This window comes from Corvus kubaryi, unplaced genomic scaffold, assembly GCF_017639235.1.
Source record: "Corvus kubaryi isolate FWS band 111438036 unplaced genomic scaffold, C.kubaryi_AGA036_p1.0 split1-65, whole genome shotgun sequence".
Classification (NCBI taxonomy): domain Eukaryota; kingdom Metazoa; phylum Chordata; class Aves; order Passeriformes; family Corvidae; genus Corvus; species Corvus kubaryi.
Genome location: NW_024582080.1, coordinates 5,104,153 through 5,128,144, shown reverse-complemented (window position 1 = coordinate 5,128,144; position 23,992 = coordinate 5,104,153). Strand labels below are relative to the sequence as shown.

Here is a 23,992-nt window from a genome sequence, read left to right as displayed (position 1 = left end):
GGTTTATTAACTAGCACATATACTGTTCATTCTTTTTGTAATTCTATCTAGTTTGTTCTTGAAGTTATACCATGTTTAAAATAAAAAGGAAATTTTTCATGTTCATTACCCCTGTTTCTTCTAAAGAAATCACTCTCTCCTGGATGATGATGGAGATGTATTTATTTTTTAAAATGGTAGAAACTGTGGAAATTCAGTCTTACAGAAACTGTTGTCTAACACCAGAGATGTTCTGGTGGAAATTACAAAAATGATAAGTAGAAAATTGTGATATGGTTAATTCAAAACAGGTTTAGTTTGTAAAGGATGCTCAAGTTATGTCTAGTTGAGGCTTAAAGCTGCGTGCCTGGAGAAATGAACATGCTGAAAATAAATGCAATTTTCAGTCCTTTTAATGTCTTTGAATAATGAATAACAATTTTTGAATAATGTTGTTACTCGACTTTGTGAATGGCTGCAGGCACTTTGCAGACTTAAATCAGTTCCTGTTCACTACCTTTTCCGGGTGACTCTGTCTTCTTAGGGCCAAGTAACTTTTATCTCCTGGACTGTTGATGGCATCCTAAATGGCAACAGTCCTTTGCTGCAGCTTTTTTTCTCTTGAGTCCATGATAGTTTCTGATGGGCCATAAAGTAGCTTGACACCTGTGACAAACCTATGAAATTTCTTGCACTGACCAAAAGAAACTCTTATTTTATCCCTGTCACACAACTTGCCCAGTGTTGTCTGCTTCTCAGTTACTGGCAGAGCTGCTTTCCCATTTTTGGTGCTTGCAGTGCTAGGTGCAGTGGTTGGCTTGGTTGTGTTTTAGCTGCAGGCAGCAGCTTAACCTGGAGAAGAGGGACATGGTGACAGTAAAAGGTCTCCAAGTGGGATTCCCCACTTGCAGGAGCCAGCTGGGAAATGGCCTTGCACTGCAGGTTTGGCCATGTATGCCATGGTAGTTTTGTGATCCAGCTCACAAGTGCACCTTCTGTCATGGGACTAGTGGACTGTGAATGGGAAGAACTGGGATGACAGCAGGGAGAGGGAAATGCCCAGTGGAAGAGCCTCTGAGCCTTGTTAGGGACCAACATAACTCAGTGGGCAGATCTGAAAGGCTTTAAGGGTAGAAAATGGAGAGGGGTCTCATTGAACTCCTCAGCCACAGAATGCAAAAAGTGGTGTTAATTAGACGGATACTCTGATACTTTTTTATATGATGGAAATTGAGATGGCTTCCAAAATCATACACACCTCTGGTCTTGGCTGGCATGAGACAAAACAGGACTCAAGTCTCTGTTTTTAGTTCCTGACAAATAGTTACAGCATTAGCAATCTCTTTATAAACTCATGCTTCTCTGTGCCATGAGAGATACAGCCTGACTGGAATACAGAATTACTTTAAAAATACACAAAAACCAGGTTGTCACTCCAGACCTCTACACTTCTGTAGTGATTCTATAATTTCTATTGGAAAAATGTTCCCAGTCCTGAAGGCACACTGCTGTTCAACTTGAGAGCTGGAGACCCTTCATTGAAATGGTGAATTTAGGGAGATCCTTCTCTGGCCCAGAGGGGGTAGGGTAAGAAACAGGACATCACTTCTGCACAATAAATACTTGGGTAATAGCAATGCCTTTTGGCTTCCAAAATAGATAAGTAGGAAAATATTCAGGCAGACATGAGTGTGATTCTTCAAAGATTCAAGCTTCCGTTCTCTATCTGCACAGTGGCAGCTGCAGATTTACTGTTAGTTGCAGCATATAGTACAAATATATATAGAATCATAGGATCATTTAGATAGAAAAGGAGCTCTAAGATCATTGAATCCAACCCTTAACCTAACACAGCCAAATCCATCAATAAATGATGTCCTTAAGTGCCACATCCATGTGTCTTTTAAACACCCCCAGGGGTGATGACTCAACCACCTCTCTGGGCAATTTGTTCCAATGTTTCACAACTCTTTTAGTGATGACATTTTTCCCAGTATCCAATCTAAACCTCTCCTGGCCTAACTTGAGGCCATGTCCTCTTTTCCTATATGTTTTTGTTTATCTTTTCTCAAGATAAACAAACAACTTTCAAGTTCTTTAACATAGATGCTCATGTTACAAAATATTAGGGTTTCGTTTTGTCAAATACAACCCAACTATAAAGAAATTTTTTCCTGGTGTTTGCAGTTCAACACAATGAGCTTCTAAGCCTCTTCAGCTTTTGTGTCTTTGCATAATGTCTTTGCAGAAAGTAGCAACCAGCATTTACTATTTAATCTATAGGTGCCACAAAGCTTACTCTTTGTTCATTAAGAAACAAAGAGACTATTAAGAACCACAGAAGGTTAGTACTGAGAGGAAAAGTGAGAGGTCTGACGTTCTAATGTATTCACATTCTACAGTATTTGTAAATTAGGAACTTTAAATATATTATCGTAAAATCTTCCCAAAATGTCTGAAGAAACAAGAATGAAGTTGGATGGTATGAGCCAACAAAATACCATATAAGACTTGAAATTCTAAGTTAGATTATAGTTATATATACATAGCTTAACTAAAAATATCATAAAATCATAGGTGACATATTTTAATTAGCTTCCTAATTAGATATTAATTTATGAAGGTGAAATTAATTATGGACAACTACTCCACAACTTGAATAAATGCCTACAAACACAGTAATACTGTACAGCAAATTCCTGTCTATATGTTAATCAATCAGTGAGTTGGTCTGAGAACATCTTTACTCTTTCATCTCCTTCTGACTAAAAATGATAAATAACAGTTTTGAGAAAAAACTTTCATTTTTATTGTTTTTCAATGTTAGCTTCTTTCCTCTTTCACAAATGTTTCCCCTTTATGTCTTAAGGTGAAACCCAAAGTTCTTTTTCTCAGTTTCTTCCAAGTCTGGGCATCAAGTCCTCTACAAAAAATGGAAGTTTACTGAATCATCTTATTTTAATCTACATATCTCAGACAAAGCATAATAGATTTCTAAATAAATCCCATTAGTTTGTTACAAATCCTGTTCGTGCCCTTAAATGAAACTAATTCTGTTTCCTGCATTTGGGCAATTTGACACTTTTAGGTATCTTCATAATAGCTTGCCCTAAAAATACTTGTTTTCCCTTTTTTAATTTCAGCACTATACCAAAATTTAAATTCTGCAGGTTTTTCCCATTCAGATGAGAAATTGATGAGCTGGTTATTTCCTTGATGTATTGTCACTTGTTCAGAGGGAATATGCAACATCAGGAAGAATCAAACAGGGTGTTTCATATCTTAGTGTTCCAAGCTTCTTTAAGCCAGCACTTACCCTTAGTTTTTTTCAGGGTTATAGTTTTCATGCCACAACATATGCTTCCTTCTGCCTTCTCTGTCAGCTTCATATGGTGCTTCTCTTCCTCCCCATCTGCATCTCTCCCCATACACATCTTTCTCTTTAAAAAAAAAAAAAAATTAAAACTTCTCTGTACACACAGTTCAAATTCCTTATCAACCATATTTATGCCTATGTTTTGGGCCATAAGCTGTTACTGTCTTATTTCAGCTTCTTGGTTTTATCAGATACCTCAACTTTTCAAAAACTTTAATTCAAGAATATTGAATATATATATCTCTACCTTACAGTTTGTATAGGTTTAAGGCAATTTAGGGCAATAAAAAGAGTTCAGAGTTCCAATTAGCTTTCAAAATCTAAATATTAAATACTTGTCATAGATATTTTCACATGATCAGTTTTGATATTCACAGGAGGACTACTATAATGAGAAAAATGACATTTAAAAATGAGACTTGGTTCTCTTGCTTTCTGTGATTTAATGAAGGAGGTTCCACCTACATTAAAGCAGCTATACCAAATAGCAAGTATACAAGGGCTTTTTCTGTTCAAATCCATCTTTGGTTAAACTAGACACCCATAACAAATTAATCATTCATGGTGGAGGGCAGAGCTGTCAAACTCATTCTGTGGTGAAGACCAAATTCGTCTGGGGAGACAGGCTGGAAATAAAAAGTTTCTTGCCAGACAGCTAGTTTTTTCTCTCTCTGCAGCATGTGCTTCTGAAGAGTTTGGGTTCTGCTGGGGGCCAGAGGGATGAGAGCGGAAAGAGAACTCCCTTTCCCAAGCCCATGGGGGTTGGCAGTTAAATAAGTTGATTCTGAAAAACACTGTTTACAGCAAGGGAGACCAGATCACAGGAATTTAGAAAGTTGTTTCCCCTACAGCCATCCTTTGGCATTCTCTGACTCTATCTCTGTACTAGCTGCTGTCTTAGGAAATTCAGAGAGGCACAGAACCTATTCTAACCACCACTGCAAATCAGCTTAATCTGGTTTAGCTATTCATTCATTTCTGGCTCATTTTAACGGCTAGGCATAAATTACAAAGGGAGCTTTAGAACAGTGGAAAAGATGTAGGACCAGATCCTGTCTACTGGATCCAGAAGCGTGTTTGACATGCCCTTTCTTAGAGGGCCTCTTAAGGTTCTGCATTTTTTCCACATACTCTGTAAGAACTATGACTTTTCTGTAGCTGGAATTGCTGGAAATTGTTTTTTTGGCAGAATATATTCTTCAAAATTGGTCTGATAGAACTGCACACTTTTTAGCTTATTAGCTATCCTGTTACAAGTTCCAAATATTTAGTTTTGAGATGATTTCATCACAATAAAACATTAAGAAAATATTTGTCTGTCTTCTGTTGTTTTTACTTTACTGCACTACTTGAGAGACCTTGAGATCAGCAAATGTTTCAGCAACATATTTTCAGTCCAGTATTAGTTATCCATCTATAGCAGGATTTGAACATGAGTGAGATGATTTTGTTAATCTGATTGCTCTAATGTAGTATTTTACGTTTCAATCAACTTTTTAAATTTCTTACTATGCTTTCAACTGCATGGCTGCTCCACTCATTGCATACCCTCTGCCTTCCTTCCTCCTTGACTGCTAACCACTGTTGGTGGAAGGCAGAGACTGTTTGAAGGAGCTGAGGATTTTGACAAGCATGACGGAAAAAGGGGGATGGGAGAATTCTGTATCCTTTTCTAATAATAGTTGTAGGGTAGTATTTACAGCATAGAGATACCTGCCAAGAAAGGAGTGTTGTATAACCAGAGATGAGCTGTACAAGCAACTCCACAATTTGCTTATGTGGGATTTATTCAGTTCTGTATTTGTGCAAGGTTGCTTTGAACTGTGGCGCTGTTCTATGGATTTTTTCCCACAGCTGGAAGAACCTCATAAGAAAATATTTTTTTTGGAAAGAGGTAGTGTTTTCAAATGTTGAGAAATAAGTGGTGCTCAAGAAAGACTTGTTCAACTCTACAGAGAGACTTGTTTATCTCTAGGAAGTACAGCACATTTAATTTCATTATAAAGACGGAAGTCTTCCTTCTTTACCCTGGTTTTTTCCGCTCTACTTCAATATGTTCTCTGTTTCTGCCTAAATTTGGGGTTCCCCTTTTGTTCATGGAAAAAAAAAAGAGCAAAGCCTCGTAAATTTTGGTTTTATTTGAGACTTAGGGACAAGAGATCCTTAGATGTCAAGTTTCTTTAACTGGAACAGTAATCAGAATACAAATCCAAATTTCATACTGTCAATTTGCCATATATATATTTATTGCAGGACTATACATATACAAAGATGAAGGCCCCCTTTAGCAAACTGAGTGGGAGTTCTGGTCCTCCTTAAGTCTAGCCATGGATTTAGCATGTGCATGCACATGAAGCCATTCAGCTTCCAGGGTACTAGTCACAAGAAGAGCCGTAAGGGTTAAGACCTGTGGACCATCCAGCCCTATGGCCTTCAACTGTAGCTGAATGATTAAGAAACAGAAAGATAGGACAAGTAGACATGATAAAACTCTACTTAGTCAAGTAGACATCTAAAACTCACTCAGACTCCTTCAATTTTCAACCCCGGATTTCCTGAGGAATGTCAAATTCAGTCAGTCTTGATTTTGAATTTTCCGTATCTTGGTAGGGCTTCAAAGTCCCTTCTGCCTTCATGTTTTCCTCCTAGTTCCTGCAGCTGAAACAAACTCTGCAGTGGTTATCAGCAGACCGAGCTCAGTTGCTGATATTAGACAATGTTCCTAGCACCTGTTCTCCTTCTTTTCCTGCCTCCAATTCAGAAAGAAGTACAAACTCAGTAGAAACCACGAGGGAAGAATTTCTCATTGCTGGATACCACTTTGCTCACTTTTCCTCACATGTCTACGTAGTAATACCTGTGCAATACAGCAGTGGATTTCCCATCTTCCCCATATAAAATAATAGAAAGCAAAGAATAAAAAGGAACAAAAGCCACAGATTTGAAGATTCTGAAAATTTTATGCTTCTAAGAAGGCTGTATTTTCTCAGAAATTGAATTTCTTTGATGCATTCTTTCTTTTCTGACATAAAATGGGTGAGAATTTTTAAGTCTTTTTTAAGTACCATTACAATCCAGGGTTCTTTCCCACGTGATGCTTCAAATATATTACAGAAGATAGATGCCAAGCTGTAGATAATTTTTTTTTCCTAAGAGAAAAACCTGCAGTGGTATTGGTAAAATTGGTAGACTTCTCTACCAGAGACAGACATTTCTTGTTGTAGACATCAGAAATGCAAAGTTTAACCAGAAATGAAAACCCAGTGGAACAATTTTATTTCCTTTGTCTCAAAGCCTTAATTTTTTGTACTTTTTAATTTATTATTTATTTCTTACATTATTTATTTATTGTTTTATTTATCATTTATGTCCAACGATACTATTGTCAAATACTTTCAGAAATTGAGAAGAAAGTTTGGAAAGGAACTGAAGATTAAATCATCTTCAGGCACCGAGGAAGGTGTAGTATGGTACATCCCAATCACATCCTTTCCATCCCCCTTTCTTTGTGGGATATGAAGTGGAATTCTGCAAACACCTCAGAAAACCTTTTCCATGTCTTTGAGAGATTTATAGTTGAATTTGCATGTGCATTATTGGATCATTTTCTTTGCTAAAAATTAATTATATGTGGTTTTAAACCTACCTCTTGTGTTCTTAGTTCCTTTTTCCTCATGGCAGTGTGTAATTAGCTAATATATGTAATAGACTGATCTGTTTTTCTTGTCTGCTCTGTTGCTTGGTTTCTTTTTCTCCTCTTTTTCCACAGTGGATGGAAATCATCATGAGGGTTGATTTCGGGGGGGGGGGGGGGCCCCCATTTTTACTTCTCTCTGGTAGAACACCTTCTTCATTCAAAATATTTTAGAGCTTTCCTAAGCCAATTCTTGGAGCCCTATCTTGCAGTATTGCAAGGGGAGTGAAAGGCAAGTACATATGGAACTGCTGCTCCCAAGTGCCACTTAAGAAGGAAGTCCTGTCTTCAGATGTACTGGAGGAGCATGGTTCCTTGGATGCAGGGGCCATAACCACTCTTGTCCCTTCCCTCTTTTCTTAATATAGCTTAGCAGGCTGTTTCCTTGGGTTTGGTGTTTCTGTATGCATTTTGTTAGCCTAGTCTGTATGTTCACAGACACTAAACTATGAAGATCATCCTTAGACAACTCACATTTCTGATTTCTGAAAAATGTTCCCAGCATATGTCTCTTTTTCTACTGATCAGTTTTGGTTGGATTTTTTTGTGGGTTTTTTTTGGTTGATTGGTTGGTTTGGTTGGCTTGGGGGGGTTTTTATGATCAATTTTAACTTTTTGAAACAGTGAAAAAATAAGTTTACACAGATTTACTTTGAATGATTCAAAAACACAGTGTCAGTCATAGATGTTACATGACTTGAAGGAGATTGCTGTGCTTGATTATACCGCATTCCTTGTTGATAAGATAGATATGGTAATGCACAGTATAATTCTAAAGCCTAACGACATCATTCAAGTTGGTATTGAAAGTACTGTGTAGGCTTGGTTTTATTATCTGATTTTACATAACTTATGTAGATTTCGTACATTTGTTATTATAGGATTTATTTTTTCTTCATAACTTTATTTTTACATAACCTGTAAGCTCTGGGTTTTTTCAGCAGTAATATCTGTTCACACAGAGTTTTGATGTATATTGTAGATCTATTTCTTGTACACTTTCAGACATAATATATCTGAAGATGACAGGTTGCAAGTTACTCCCAGTATTTGAGCTCCCCAGTATATTGGTATCTGTTGTCAATAATATAGACTGTTGGTTATGTTTTAAAGCTCCATTGCTCAGGAGTGTTACGTTTTGAAGTCATCTGTCATGGAGGTGTTGTAGAGATAGGAGACTATTTATGTTTATGGCATTTTAAGTAACTCAGTAAGACCCTTTAAAATATACAGAAAAGGCTTGTTTACTGTCATCACTGCTCACTTAATCCTGTGACCTTGACATGATCGTATGCCCGTAAAGCTCCCTGCAGGTAGTTCAATAAAACAGATGAACATCAGAGTCCAGTGATTGTTTTGGCTTCAGGAATATACTCTTATACCATAAGTATTTCTTAAACATTCAATAGTGCTGAATCATTTAAAAACCCAATAATGTAGCAAATTATCCAATTGTCTAGATTATTAGAAAATCCACCAAAAAATTCATAAACCACATATATTCTGTGTTTAATTTGAGAACGCTACCCATTGTTTTGAAAAATAGTCTGTATACACAATGCCAAAAGACTAATATTTAAATTATTTCTTAAAATTAAAGTGTCCTAATTTTTCAGATTCCCACTGGGTTGTTTTTTTTTTTCACTTTTCTCCTGATATCAAATTATATTTATTGAGTGGAGATGCTTTTGGTTTTGTTACAGTCCCAATCTGAATCTAAGAAATATTCATGTGGAAGAGATTTCTTTAGGTGATTTACTAGAAGCTATGTTTGCACTTATGGTAGGAAGCAATAAAAATGTACATAAAGAGGAAGGTAAATTTGATGTCTCTTAGGCTCAATTTATAAAAACTACTGAAGCCTTTGGGACACTTTGCCATAAAGGTGTGACAATTTTTATGCATAATATATCTTGTGCTATGTGAAAACATGGAGGAAAGTAAAGCATGATATATTTGCCTCATAGTGAGTGGAAATGTTGTTTTGGTATTAAAAAATGTTCACTTTCATTTTTCTTAATGTCTAGACATTAAAGGTTCCAATTTCTATTAGGTAACAATGCATTATTTTTAAACATATAGTGGTCTTTTACACTGAATATTGCCCTAACCTCTTCTACATTCTTGAATAAAACGTGAAGTTTTCAAAGCTGATGACAGCTTAATAGTAGAGGAAATTTATTTAGTGAACTTCAGACAGTATTTTCAGTGGTAAAGTTTCATACTGAACTGTTGAGCTAAAAATTATGAAAATTAAGTGAGTGAAACCTGTCAAAAAAGATGAGAAGCCAGAAGCAGGTTTTAATATGTATCTCCCAAACTAAAATGGACTCTACTATCCTTTATGATTTAATCTCAATTAAGAGCCAGTGAGAAGAATGAGAGAAAATAAAAAGTTACCCCACATTTTTTGGCTAAATGCCAGACAAGGTTGAATAAGAAAAAATAGTTTCTTTCATAATAGTAATTTCATATGAGATCATCATTTGATGATTTAGTAAAAATCTCAGTTTGTATACTTTTAGAGGATCCAGACAGACAAACTGTTTAATTATTCCCCAAGTATACACTACCTTTCATTTTTGAGTCTTGGAATTAAAAATTTAGAAAAAACCTGATTGGAAATTTGTGTGGAATGCCAATTTCTCTGAAAATGTCCTCAATGAAAAAATTATATGGTCTGTTACATTTTAACAAAACAGGTGTTATAAAGTTTTGAAGCCTTGTTAAATAAAACTGAAATATTAAAATTAGTATAAAAAATAGATTGGAATTTATGAATAATTCAATAGTGTTAGAAAAATCTTACCAATTATCCTTTAAAAAAAGGAAAATTATTTATTGCATAGAAAGTAGGTTTTTCTTTAGGGTAAATTGTCCTGGCTAGTGACATCTCAGGTTCTCCGTTGTCTCCAATAGTCCGAAATTTTTGTTGGTTTATGCCTATATTCATCCACATTAGCAGTTGTAAAGGCAAGATATTTACCTTCTACTGGTACTCTCTCAACCCTATTAGAAATTCATAGCTAATATCATCCCTGACGTTAGAGATGCATAAAGGTAGGTCAGTGAATTATGTAATTGGCATGCACATAACTGAATGATGATATCTGCTCCACATATTACAGGCACTTGGACAACAGATGAATTAACGTAGGGAAAGGAAGATTTTCGTACTACCTAAAAAATACTCTCTGACTGAGAAATAGCTGTAGGTGTGACTGAAGAGTCACTTTGTAGATCCTCTGGTGTTTGATCTGACAGAAAATAGGAAAGCTCTGTAAGCAGTGGTCCTTCCTCCCCAGCTTTATTATCATGTCTGCAATCAATAGTGAAACTGTAAAATATCAGCCAAGCAGTTGTACAACTTTTTGAGCTGAATTTCAATATAGTAGCATTATTTCAATATAGTAGCACATTTTTCACTGTTTTGAGAACAGACAAGAAAGGGGTGAATCCTCTCACTTTCTGTGGCTGTGTTCACCACTATTCACTTTGTTTTCCTTCTGATGGTAAAAAAAGGCAATCAGAAACAAAATTTTTTAAAAAAATTTACTAATCCAACATCAGTGCAGAAACATAAAGTTAGAAGTCCTTTATGAGCTGGAAGAATTTTTGGGAATACCAGGAAGGACTAGTTGCCTTCTAAGTTCTGATATGTCTTCACATTTTACATCTGAATCAAGATGAGAAGAGCCCTTGGGGTCTTTGTCTGAAGGAGGGAAAGATTGCTGGTATATTCCAAGGTTTACTCTATATTTACAAAACAACTTACTTTCTTTTTCTTTTTAAACCATTCAGCAATAATGAAGGGGGAACATGGGTTGCAGGATTTATAGGCGCGAGGTCTGAGGACCCTTCCTCCATTTTCTGCCTAAACATAATGCAACTCAATTTAGAGCCAATTGTGTGCCTCCATTTACAGTATCTAGGTGTTTCTTACCTTCCAAAACTTTCCTGTAGACTTGGATCACTGAAATGTTTTCAAATGATGCTTTACTGAGTGCATTCAGCAGTTTATGCTCTCTAGTATATAGGGGGAGAAAGGGAATGTAAAATGTCTATTTTATCTGGATATTTCATGTATTGAAATCAAGAATTAAGATGTAGAAGTACTGAAAAATTCTGTTTCATTTGTGTTCTGCATTAAGTGACTGTGGTCATGCATGCATTTGTCCCATAGTATGAATTAAGTTACGGGGTATAGTCTTTGAGATTTTCTTCAGCACTGATGCTTAATTATTTTTAGTTTTGTGGTGTAATTATTTATTTGCATTTTCAGTCTTAGAAATTATATGCTTGGGCATATTTCTTAAGAATTCCTGGGTGATGCAGGAATATTTTGCATGGGATTTTGAGGGTCGGTGAGAGTTGTTTATCTGTGGGTCAGGAAAGCAATAGGGGCGAAAAAATGATGTGTTATTTCCATGATCTAAATGTTCTGCAGCAGTAGCAGCAGCTGAGCAGCTCACTGTTATTCAATGCAACATTAACTTTTCCATTAATGCTGGTGCTGTAAAATATGAAGCCCTTAAGCATTGCAAAGTTGCTGCCTGATTTTTGTTCTTTTACATGGCTGCGTATATTTGCATGCTACAGCCATTATATGGAAAATCACCGTCATTACTTTTTAGAAGGTCATTTTCTTATTGTACTGAATACTGTTAGATACAGAAAAGCCTTAACAGAGGAAAGGATCTTTAAGCACATTCACTATAAATGCTGTATTTTTACTTATTTGTTGCTATTGTTAGATGATGGTAGCCCAAGTGTCAATGAGATATTTTACTTCTCAGTTTTTTCTTTATTTATTCATTAAATAAATAAAAAACAAACCTCAAAATAAACCCCCTCAAAAACAAAACAAAACAACAACCAAAAAAAAAAACCCACAAAAAAAACCCCAGACATGAAGAAAGCCCTACTTTTTCTCTAAAAACAAAAGTAAACAAAACTGTTTAATTTCATTTCTTCCCCTAGGAGGAGGAAATGGACAGTAGGAGGGACAGTATTAAATATTATTTTGCACCAAGATAAATTTTTGTTACATCATAAACATGATTCATATTATTCAACAATTTTGAAAATGCTAGATTTTTAAAAAACTGAGTAACTGTGGAGATTGGAATTGTGGTTATTCAAATTTCTTGTATTATTTTAAATATTTGTTGAAAATATACACATTTATAGGAATAGTGGATTTCATAAGTGTCAATAACAAACCAGAGCAGCAATTCATGGTTCTTCCAACCAAGATACACCAACAATTCCACCTACTCTCCCCTCCAGAATTCACAGAACAGTTCATATGGGAAAGCAGTCACTTTATGCCCTAAATAATGAAGTTATAGTCTTAGTGGTGTTAGTGAGGTGACATCTCAACACTGAATAAATCATATCAGTCTTTATCTATCTGCCTTGTTTTCCCCATCTGTAACATGTGAATTGTGGTATACTGCTAACAAAGTGATCTGAAATCTGTTGATGGAAGAAAGAGCAATAAAAGTATAGCTTAATAAATATCTTTTCTATTAAGAGAATGGTCTTAAGTATTCAGTGCTGTTTCGCTTTATTTTTAAACCTGCTTTAGTCATGTAGCTCTTTAGGTTTTTCTATGCCTCAGATTCACTGTGTTCACTGTTTTGATGCTTAAATCATCATCATCATATGAACCAGCATCAGCATAATAACAGGATTTGTGTGATGGCTCCTACAGAATCCATTCTAGCTGCATAAGCCATTACCATTGCTCTTAAGATCTGTTTCTGGCATTTTTGGAACAGGATGAAAAGGCACATCTGATTTGTCTAGTGAGCTTCTTACTTCTATATTCAGTTGAATGATTCTGATTCTTTCCTGTGGTTTTCTCTCCCAGCTCTCTGTCTTACAGAATTTTTGAAATACTAATTTTCTTTTTTTTTAAATTCATGTGTTTTGATGTCTGCTATTATTTGATTTCAGGTACATGTGGGAAGATGAATTTAGTATCCAAATGCTAAAAATAATAACATTTTTTATTACATAAATGTACACACTATCCATATTGAGCCTTAAGTCTACAAAGAAATTCTACCCTGGTTTCATGACATTAAATAAGAATTTTAGAATTTATTATATTTACATTATGAAAATATTGCTTTTCAGGAATTTCACTTAGTTTCTAAGTTAATAATTTTGGAATTTTTTCAGTTCTGTTTAATAAGCAGTGATCTGAATGGCATGGTGTTACCAGCCCAAGTTCTGAACGTGCACTTACTAAACCCTCAGTTAGGTCTTGCCTAAATCTTGTCCCAGGACTGTATCCTTCCAACATAGGATTATGGGTTTTCTCATTTATTTTTCATGTACTACTGAGAAAATTCTTAAACTTTTAAGGGTGTATCCAGGGTGTATTTCCTCCTCAAACCTGTTCAGTGTCTTCTCTGTATTGCTGCCCTGGCTGGATAGTGTATCTGTATTTACCAGTGCCAGCAATGTGGCACTCAGAAATGTCTTAAGTAGCTAATAAGGGGGCTTTTCAGGATTAGGAAAAAAGGGAATAAAGAAAGTAAGTGATCAGTTCAAACTTTTTTTTTTTTTAATTGAATAAGTTACTTGTGATTGATGAAACAGTTTGGAACAAGAGAAGCTGTATAATTAGAATTGTCTTATAAACTTTTTTTTTTAATGAATTCAGTATTTATATCAGTTTGAAAGAGCTGGCATAAAAATCAATACCAATACACGAGCAAATAACATATAAAAAATAGTATGTTTTGAAAGCTGAGGAATAGCAGAGCTTTTAGCACAATATGCAGATTAGAACAGCCTGTGAAAATAGTATTGTTGTGTATACAGGATAAAGATCTTTGTTTCATTAAATATCTGTTTCTGCTTAGAGAATTTTTTTTCTTTGGTATCTTAAAAAAAAAAATCATCCTCCTGAAGCATTGAGTGTTTCTAGATTTGAGAAGGAAAACAGTGAATATTTTAAGTCGAAGTTCTATTTTTTTCTAGCCATTAAAACTGCAAGGAATCTCAAGATACTTGATGAGAAAACAAAGGGAAATTTTATTATCATCTTTGATATGAATCCAGTTAAAGGATCGACAGTGTTAGAGTCTGAAATGGAAAGGCAGAAGTATATTACTCGAAATACATTTTAGCAGTGATTAGCTGTTATCTGGAAAAATAGATTTCACTTCACTCAGTAGAATGCTATATTTTGCTGAGAATCAAAGTTTACAAAATAAATTTCAATATTTTTTAGTATGGCAGGTGATGAATGTTCTCCTGCAGAGGTTATATCAGAAAATCAATATTTGTAAAATTGAAACAGTATAGGTTTGTATTGATCCATGCGGCTAAATCAAAATGAAAGGCTTTGTAACAGCTTTCTTAGACAGCCTGCTATCCAGTAATGGCAAACTATCAATTTTAGCTTTCCACTGATAAATCAGCTTGAAAATTGGATGTCAAATTTTTTTTTTTTTACTGAAGTAGTGATTTTTTTCTTCCCTCTAACCTTTCTTGATGTGTTAGATTGGTTTATAAGACTAAGCTCTGCCTTTTTGAAACCAGTTGTCAAAACGGACTTATTGATATATTTTGAAATAAAATCTAAACTATTAAAGCCTAGTTTTGTGTACTAGCTGGCTTGATGGTAATGCTATGTGTGCACCTCTGTGTAAGCAAATATAAATATGTTTATGTGTTTAATACTGAAAATGATATTGATTTAATACTTCAGGTATATACGTTTCTCCTTTTTCTGATCTCTTAAGTCCACAAAGGTCAGGTCTTCAACGGCAGCTTTTAGAAACTAAAGCCTCAGAAACTATTTCAGCTTTCAATGGTTAGGAAGATTGATTTTTCTTTAATTGACTGATTTTCTTTTTTATTTTGTGTTAAGTGAGACTTTATGCAATGATAACACGAACATCAGTTTCAGCTGCAGGTCTTTAAACGTGCATGGATGTTCTTTGTTTCTAATGACAGAGAAAACAGGATACAGATTTTCTCAGAAAATAGCAAAATCCTTTGTAATGGTTGGGGGAAACCCTTTAATTTGGGTCACATGCAGTAGTCTTCAGTGGCAGTTAACAGTGCCATACCTTCATGTCTGTACAGCAGAGTATAAGTTATCTCGAGTGGGTATTGATTGTGAAGTTTGCTGTTGTATAATTACTTTTGGCTGTAGAAAAATATGGTGTGTATTGATCTAGATGGAAGCATTTGACTAGCAGTTTCCCTTGGCTAACAGTGAGTGTCATCTTTCAGCCATGATAAATGGTAACACTCTGGGTCAGCATAATTACTTGGTGGTGAAATGAACCTCCTGTACCCTTCTCCTCTCACACCAAGGAACGACCGTAATCATCTTTATCTTAAAGCCATGATTTACTGAACTAACCAGCCCCTTAATACAGACCTCTCCTCCCCTTCCCACAGTATGTGCCCACATTTAATGTGGCTCTATACTACTATTTTAAAAACTAAGCTGCTCTGTTCTGAATCCACAAGTATGATTAATTTTTTTTTTTACCTAATCCCTGTCAGTTGACCTGGACCTGCAGGAGGCCAGCTCTTGCAACAATCTTTTAATCTTAATGTTTAGTATTCATGGGAAAAAAAAAAAAAAAAAAGAAATATTAAGGTGTTCCTCATTTTGACACAGTGCTTTTTAAGTCTTGGAACCAAATGTTATTAATGCACTGTTAAATTATTAGTGTACTGCAATGAAAACTGCCATATGAATTTATTGTCAGTAGCCCTTTAATTTTATAGAGTAATGTACACTCTGGACATGCTGTCTTTGGAGAACAGATGATGATATTTTTCCACTATATGCTGCTAGAACAGTTTCATTTAAAAATAATTTTGACACCTCGTTTAATAACAGTTTTAAATGTAAGACTTTTTTAAAGCAGTAGCCATATTTCTCTTTATATGTATGTCTAATAGGTGATGAATACGTTATCAGAAATAGGGAAATAATATTTATTGCTAGAACAGAAAACTAAGATGATTTGTATTGTTTGGCACCTTTTTAATGGGGAGTTTTCAATTTGTTATCAATATTTCATTAAAACTTTGTATCATGTTGTTTAAAACGGATTTGTGTTTACTTGCCAGTAGTGTAATATGGCCCTGGGGTAATGACTTTTTGTTAAGTAATGTTAGTTAAAGAAAATCTGGCAATAGTTTTAGATCATTTTAAGACAGCTGTGAAGGGTTTGGATAAAGGTCATTTTCAATGATTGTGCTTAGTTAAATAAATGTGAAGGATTTCACAATGGGAATCTTGCTTTTCAGTATGCTGTCATAAATTTCCCCTTAACACATCTGGGAATAGGAAGTAAAATGTAGTTGTTTCTGCCTTGAAGGCAATGTCTCTTATATTTTCCTTGCTTTGTTTGTTTTCCCCTTATAATGCTGTTTATTCACATAACTAGAGTTCAAAGGTTTTACTTTGTCATAAATTAAATCTTCTATTCTCTGACAGTTTGTGGGACCCTCTGGATATAATTTTCAAGTGGTTGTAACTTGAAGATTTTTTTGGTGAGATTTAGTCGTTAAAAGTGTTAAATTTTCTGACAACTCAGCCTCTGTTGTGACCCTGGTTCATTGCTTGCTCTCTCCCTTGGCCACAGCTGGCCTCTTGCTGTTCACAGCTGAAAAGTGAAATCAATGCTGGGTCTAACAAAATGCAGATGAAAGCCATTCTGATCATATATAGTCATTTCCCGTAATTTTATCAGCCTTCAGTTTCTTAAATGATCTCTGGAAAACATTGTTTGTTCATGTGAATACAATATCGAGTTTTGTGATAAAATGTCCTTTCTTTCTGAAAAGTAATACTTCCTTAAGCATTAGTATTGATACACAGCTCACATTGCCACAGCACAATCTTCTAAAATACCAGTCTGATCCTTCCCCCTTTCCCTCCTGAAGGGAAGCCCGTGAAAGAGCTGCTGGCTGAATCCTGCCAGCTTTGAGCCTTTGGAATCTTGAGAATTGATGTTTTTATGTTCTACAAGGCTCAGAGCTGGAAAGTAAGAACTCTTACCATGTGTCAATCCACATTTCCATTGATCTTGTGTCCTTTTTATTTTTATTTGAGCAAGATTGGTAGGAAAACTATGCTGCAGTTAGAGGTGGCAGCGTATGATGTAGCTTAATGCTTCAAAGGTCACAGAACTACAATGAGTTTGATGGAAAACAGCCTTTCTCCTTATTTTAAGTGGTTCCTGCTTTGATTACAGGCATTTATTATAATTATCAAGAGATTAGTCTGTTGTTATAGAATCCTTGTAATGGAACCATTTAAAAGGAATATAATGGCAGTTTATTGGATTGTGCAAAGGAAAAGAGAACAGATAAAGTGGTGGTTTTTAAATTGATCAACTGCTGCCTTAAGCATACTAATTTTTTCCTTTTGTTTAACTTCACATTTCTTTTTGTTTCACAATTTTCAGTTGCATACTAAAGAAGTCATTTTTCAAATTCTGAAGGTATTTTACTTGTAATATTTTCGTTGCAGTCTAATCCCATGGAGTTTAGTTGTTAAAGACATTCCTTCCAAAATGTTCTTACACTATACATATCATAGAAAGTGTACTGTCGGACGCAGCTGCTTTATAACTTTATTCATATCTCCATTTAAAGAATGGCAACAAAAAGGGATATTTTTAATCAAAAAATATGTAAAAGAAATTGCGTATTCTCTATTATATCATTTGAATGCAGGTAGGTTGATTTCTCTTTTATACTAGCAAAATACCATAATATTGATGAAACCTGGTGAATTTCTTTCATGTGTATATCAATTTCCCTTGCTTAACAGCATACAGTTGTGTTTACTGAACTTACTCAAAAAGAATAATTGTTAAGATTATAAAACAGTCAGCTTATTCAAATGTTACAGAGTACTACTTGTAACCTGGTTGTGAATGTAAGAACTAGATGACATCGGAAAAAATTAAAAGCTCATAAGCTTAGGGAATTTTATATTAGAAGCTAGCTTAAATTTCAAGACCTATGAATTTTATAGTATGTGTAAGTATTTTTTATCCTTTGTATGAAACCTTTTACTAAAGAATAATTACACAGCCTAAATCCTCCTGCTGAAAATGTTCCGTCCTACGCTTGTTAACTGAGCAATGGCACGAGTTACTTAGTACTGCTGTTAACCTGGGAAAGAAAGTCAATTGACTCCAACTAGTTGACATGGGGCTGTGTAGTGGCAGTGGGCAATCAGCCCCAAATAACAGTGAAAAACCATATAACAGCAAACTGCAAGAATAGGATTACAAGTCTGCTACTCCAATATTTGTCAGCTGCCAGCAGAGGAGGCCTGGGGAGGAGTGTAGTATTTCCCCAGGTGACTTTACCATGATACTCCCCCAGCATATCCTCCCAGCTTTCAGCAAATTGTAGCTCAGGGACTTCCTGAGCCAGAGGTGATATCCTTGAGTTTAATAACTTCTGGTGGGTTTTTTCCCGTCTGTGAAAGGAAATGTCTTATCCTTTTAAGAACTCATTTAAACTTCTGCTGACCACAATATCACATAGCATTGAGTACCCTATACCCCATACTCTTCAGTACGTTGTGTGAGAAATTCACACAAAACACACCATCATTTGTTTTGAACTTGTTGTTTGATAACTCTATGTTCTCTCTAGGTCTTTTATGGTGAGAAATAGTGAGTCCTTGGTGTCAACTCACCATCCTGGTGCCATTTATAATATTAAAGATCACTATCATAGCCTTCTCAGTTATGTCTCTGTTCTTTAGCTTTAGGGCTCCAAAATGGCTTTTTTCACCTTCCTGGAGGCTCCCCTAGCAGGCTGTAGCTTATTCTGGAGTGGGTCTCTGTTAATCCTTCCAGCTGGAGCTATTTTTCTTTGTGTAATAGTCAGAGAGAAGAGAATGATACACACATGTACTTGTTTCTGTCTCATTCCCACCCACCCTCCTTCCTGCATCTATAATGTGCCAGCCAGGTTGTGGCATTATTGCCAAAAGGAAGCCAACCAGGAATGACTAAACCTTCCACACTGATTCAATATTTTCAAAAGTGGAAAAAAAAAATAATTGGAACAATGTTGGAAGACATGAGCCTGTGTCTGAGCCAGATTGTAATTCTATGGTTGTAGCCCTTTCATTCCCCATTCCAATTAGTGTTTTACTAGTTTAAAATGAGCTAGCATTGTCAGAAAAGGCTGACAGTGTTTCATTCCACAAAACTTTGGTGATTCATGGGGGAAGCATGCTGCATCCACCAAGCTTTTCTTGTATGATTGTACTTACTCTCAAATAGAATCAGCTGTAATGGTCTAGGCACAAATATTATTTCTCTGTGTGTTTGAAACACTTCATTGGCAAAGCCTGAAAAAAATAATTTAGATTTGTTGGCACAGGCTTTGAGAGTATCACCGACGATTGCAGGCATGATGTTGTATAGTGAATGGCATTCTCGTGCCTTTGGATGTTGGTTGGCATTTAGGGTTTACGTGTATTTCACAGTGATGAATGGTGGTTCCTTTATTTTTGATACAGAATGTGAAAATTAAAAAGCACTTTGCTTGCAAATAGTAGTTGAAAATTAGGGAGGGTGAACATGATTCTCCCCTCATGCATACACCTTGAGCACTCTTGAGCAAAAAATTAATGTAGCAAGTAAAACCTCTCAAAGCAAGGAGAGATTCCTCTTCATCTTTCTACAAATTTCCATATAGTTCTAATGCCAAGTCTGCTGATGCTCTAGAAGTGCTTACACTAATTTGTTTCTTTTTTTGGTATGCTGTCAATATTCTACTATGGAGCAAAAGTAGAACACAGATTTTTTTTTTTTTTCAAATTTTTTTATCTCACACCAGAAAAGTATTTAATATCAGAAGGAGCAATGATTTGACCTGATTGCTTTATTCCTGCTCAATTTCTATGGCATGTTGCCAGCAGGAGATGTTCAGTAAACAGTTTCTATAAACATTTGTAGTGAAAACACTAAGTGTTATAAATAAAAGAGCTATTAGCAGCTCAACCAAGAATCCTCCATAATGTTCTCTTTTCTTTCCTTGTACCCTGGGTTTTCAGTGTTTCTTGTGCATCTGCTCTGAAGGCAGACTCTGAATGGTTTCATGCCATCAGCCATTTGCATGATGGCAGAGTAGACCCTAAGGGAAGAAATGACTGAATCTATGCATTTGTGACTATTAACTGGTGACCGATAAAACTCGAGCAAATCAGTGTCTAAGAAGGGTGTATTACTGAGAGTCAGTTCTGGACTTCATGCTTCCTTGAATGTGAGATATTTAGTTTGTTTCTTTTCTTCTACATCAGCCATGCTGAGGCCTGTGCAGATATTTATGTTATCAGCAAAGAGGGTTTTGTTGAGCAACAACCAACACTCCTGCTGCTGGTCAAAGGCTGGTCTGAAAGCACCAAAATTTATTTACTCTACCAAGTAAATAAATTTTGTAAAGTGATGTGATTACTGACAGCAAAAAGGTTCTGAATCATACTGCCTTCTTGCTGCTTACTAAATCACTACAGTCAGAGACACACTGGAGCTGCTGTTAATGGTGGTTTTTTTTCATTATCAATCTGTTGAGCTATACTGCTTTTTTGGGTTCCAATCAGGAATTAGTTCATAACACAGTTGTAAGTGTGGTGGAGGGTAAAGCTGGAGTATTTTCACAGCATTTTACATAGATATCATGATATAGTGTCACTTTCCAAAGGTCTCCCTGGAGCTCAATAAAGGAAGTATTACATATATTTTTCAAGGGATAAGATAAATTGAAGCAGAATCCTTATTTACTGTGAACAGGAACACGTTTTTATGGGTGCCTTCGCCCGGGGCGGCGGGGGAGCGGCCCCCCAACCACACAAGAAACTTTAGACAGATTAAATGTTGAACTAGAAACTGGTTTCTTGGTCCACAATTCAGCTTTACTGCTCCATGGGAGGATATTGTTGTTAGAATAATAGTAGATATGATATATTTTGTACTTTAATTTGTATGTGCAATTTGGACCACATCACTAACTGCAGATCATCTACAGAAAGGGATGCTTCAAGTCAATGATAATATGAGGATGACTAAAGCAACTTAATTTAGATGGTTTGAAAAGAGAAAGACACGTGGAAGGTCATGTTCTATAAATATCCATCAGCAAAGCAATATAGATTGCTGATAAGACAAGGAGCCTTTTGCTAGTTCACTTATACATTAGAAAAAATAAAATAGCATAGCTGTTGAGCAACACAGAGCACAGGCCTGGCATGTGTATTAACTGACCTAGTCACATGTTGCTTTGGTTTCTTAAATAAAGTCTGATATACGAGGCAAAAGCTGTTCTAGAACTGTACAAGACTTACTAATTTAATTTAAAGTCCTTTAAGGCAGGAGATGAGAATAAACTCTACATTTATTTTCTGAAAAAAAGATTAATAATCTTTCAGAGTGATTTAGCAGTTCTTCACACTGGTGTCAATTCAATCAATTTCTTACTAGGCATCTTGGAAGCTTTTCATTGTTTGTCTTTTGTGTGTGGTGGTTTGCTTCTTAAAAAAAGAGAAGGAAAAATGTTAACAAAATAACCTCAGCTAAAGCCCTATTTTAATGCAATAAACAGCAATTTCTATATATCTTTGCCCAGTCATTTTTCAATCTGTGGTATAGAAAAATGCATTTATATTCTACCATCAGCATAAAACACTTTTTAAGATTTTGGTGGAATTAAGCCCCTAGAATAGGTCCCGAAACATATCTCAATTTAAATCTGTTGTTGACTTTAATGGGATGTCATATAGGCATATACTTAACAGACTCATACTTCGTTCTATAATTGGGCCTAAAAAATTATATTTCTTCCATAAAAATATTTATATATTACACCACAGATTCAGACTCTCCAAAATAATAGTCTTGATATTTTATTTTGACTTATACATAATAAAGAGTGTTCTGGTTTTAAGTGTTTTAACTGTTAGACTTTCTCAATTGCTTCAGTAATATTGTCTGATTTTTGAGAGTGTCAGCTTTTTTTTTTTGATTGCTTGAATTTCTTAGCTTTTGTTTCCCGAATTTCTATTATTTATGTTCATTATTTGATATCAGTTCAAATAAGGAATTTGCAGTCTGAATCTGGGGATTTTGAATGCTGACCCTCTGATTCTCCATTTCTGTTTTATAGCAATAAAATCATAAGCTCAGTCTTTAAAAATGGAATTTTGAATATTTTTTTTATTAATTTACACAGAGAAGATTATTTCTGTAGCTGTTGCCTATTTTATGTTTCAGGATTCCCTTTGTCAGGTCAATCAGGTGATGAAACGATACCTCCCTGTTACTTTTACTTGTAGTAATATAAGACTGGGACAAGTCAGTCGGCCACATTCTCCATTTCTCTCATTTAACAGGACCCATATAGCCTATAATTCTACATTTTCTGAATCCTGCCTCTTGGATTTCACTCAATCATGTGATGTTAGTTAGTCTTAGATGGTAGACTTTTTCATGAGAAACCCAGGTTTTTATTTTTTGTAGTGTTGAGCCCTTGGTTACTTGATACAAGAGCACTAGGATTCCTATCCTATCACCCAACTTTTCCCAAGGTGAAACTAGTTCTCTCCATTGCCTGCGGAATAGGCCTGGGTTGATTAGTTAAATGTCAGTAATGTTGACATCTTAAGTTAGATGAAAGAAACTCAACTCAGCTATCATTTGGCATAATTTGACAACTTTAATCTTCCAGTAAATTACAACTGTTAATTGCTGGTATTAACTTCCCAGTAATTGAACTGTGTCTCCCAGATTGCAAGAAAGGAAAACAAGTTCTATGAGGTCACAGGCAATTCGGTCCCTGTAGAAAAAGCAGTTTTCAAAGATAAGGTGATCCTCAGCTTCACAGCATCTTAACATTATGTCTGTTGAGCTACACAGGGGAGATCTGGAGCAGCTAAATGAATCTAGAGGTTACAAAAGAATGAGACTGGTGAAGAACGAAGAGAGTAAACTATATTTTTGCCCAAGTTAGTCATTAGAACTTGGAGAATCTCTGAGGGTGAAATGACCTGTGCTGTGGTTCTTAAGCTATATGTGACTTTTCAGCACTTCAAGATCAACTCTTTCCAAGGACATTTGTCACTGGGTCTTTGGCTCAAAATATTCTAAATTATCCAAAGTCACAGCTCAGAGAAAGTAAACCAAAAAATGCCATCACCAATTACCTTCAAACCTAGGTACAGACTGAGTCCAGCTCCATTTTGTCCCACTTTTGAACTACTCTTAGAATTTTGCCTTTTCTCAACTGATCATTTACATTGCACAGTTGTGTGAAGTTTTCAATTTTTGCTCTCTTGGATCAGGAAATTTGGCTACCCATGCTCTGAAGGGAGAGCAGCACATCCTTCTGTTCCCAGGTATATGGTTCCTCCCCCCATCAATTGTCTAATTCAGTACTGAATCAGTCAGCAAGCTTTCCTTTCTGGTGTAATAATAGATGGGTCTGAACTCCTTTCTCATTTTTCATCTTCCATACAAACTACAGTAACAAAGTCTCAAAAAAAACCCCCAAACCAACAACCTGCAATGAACATGTAAAGGATAAAAACTGCTTAATTAGCAAGGTTGAAGATTGTAATTCCTCATGGTGACTCTACACAGAAAAGTGAGGGAGGGTTTTATAAGTTTATTAAACTGCTGCTGATGATTTTTCTTTAACTGTAGTATTCATTTAAGAACATACACCTAAATATAGCCAAATATACATTCTGTAGTATATTTGTAAAGCATATCCCTATGGGGAGTCATACTTACTATACAATAGCAACTGAACTGTGAATGTGCATGAAAAATGCAGAAGATACACATGGTCACGTCACAGATTTGTGCTGCAGACAAGGGAAAAAGCATCTGTATCTCATGATTGTCACACAGAATTGTGTAACAAGT

The 23,992-nt window shown here is 35.5% G+C and overlaps 1 protein-coding gene across 11 annotated transcripts in view; it reads left to right on the top strand.

Annotated features, from left to right (window-relative positions):
* Nucleotides 1-23,992, top strand: part of NBEA (neurobeachin) — a 467,529-nt gene that overhangs the window by 247,882 nt on the left and 195,655 nt on the right. The window lies entirely within an intron of this gene.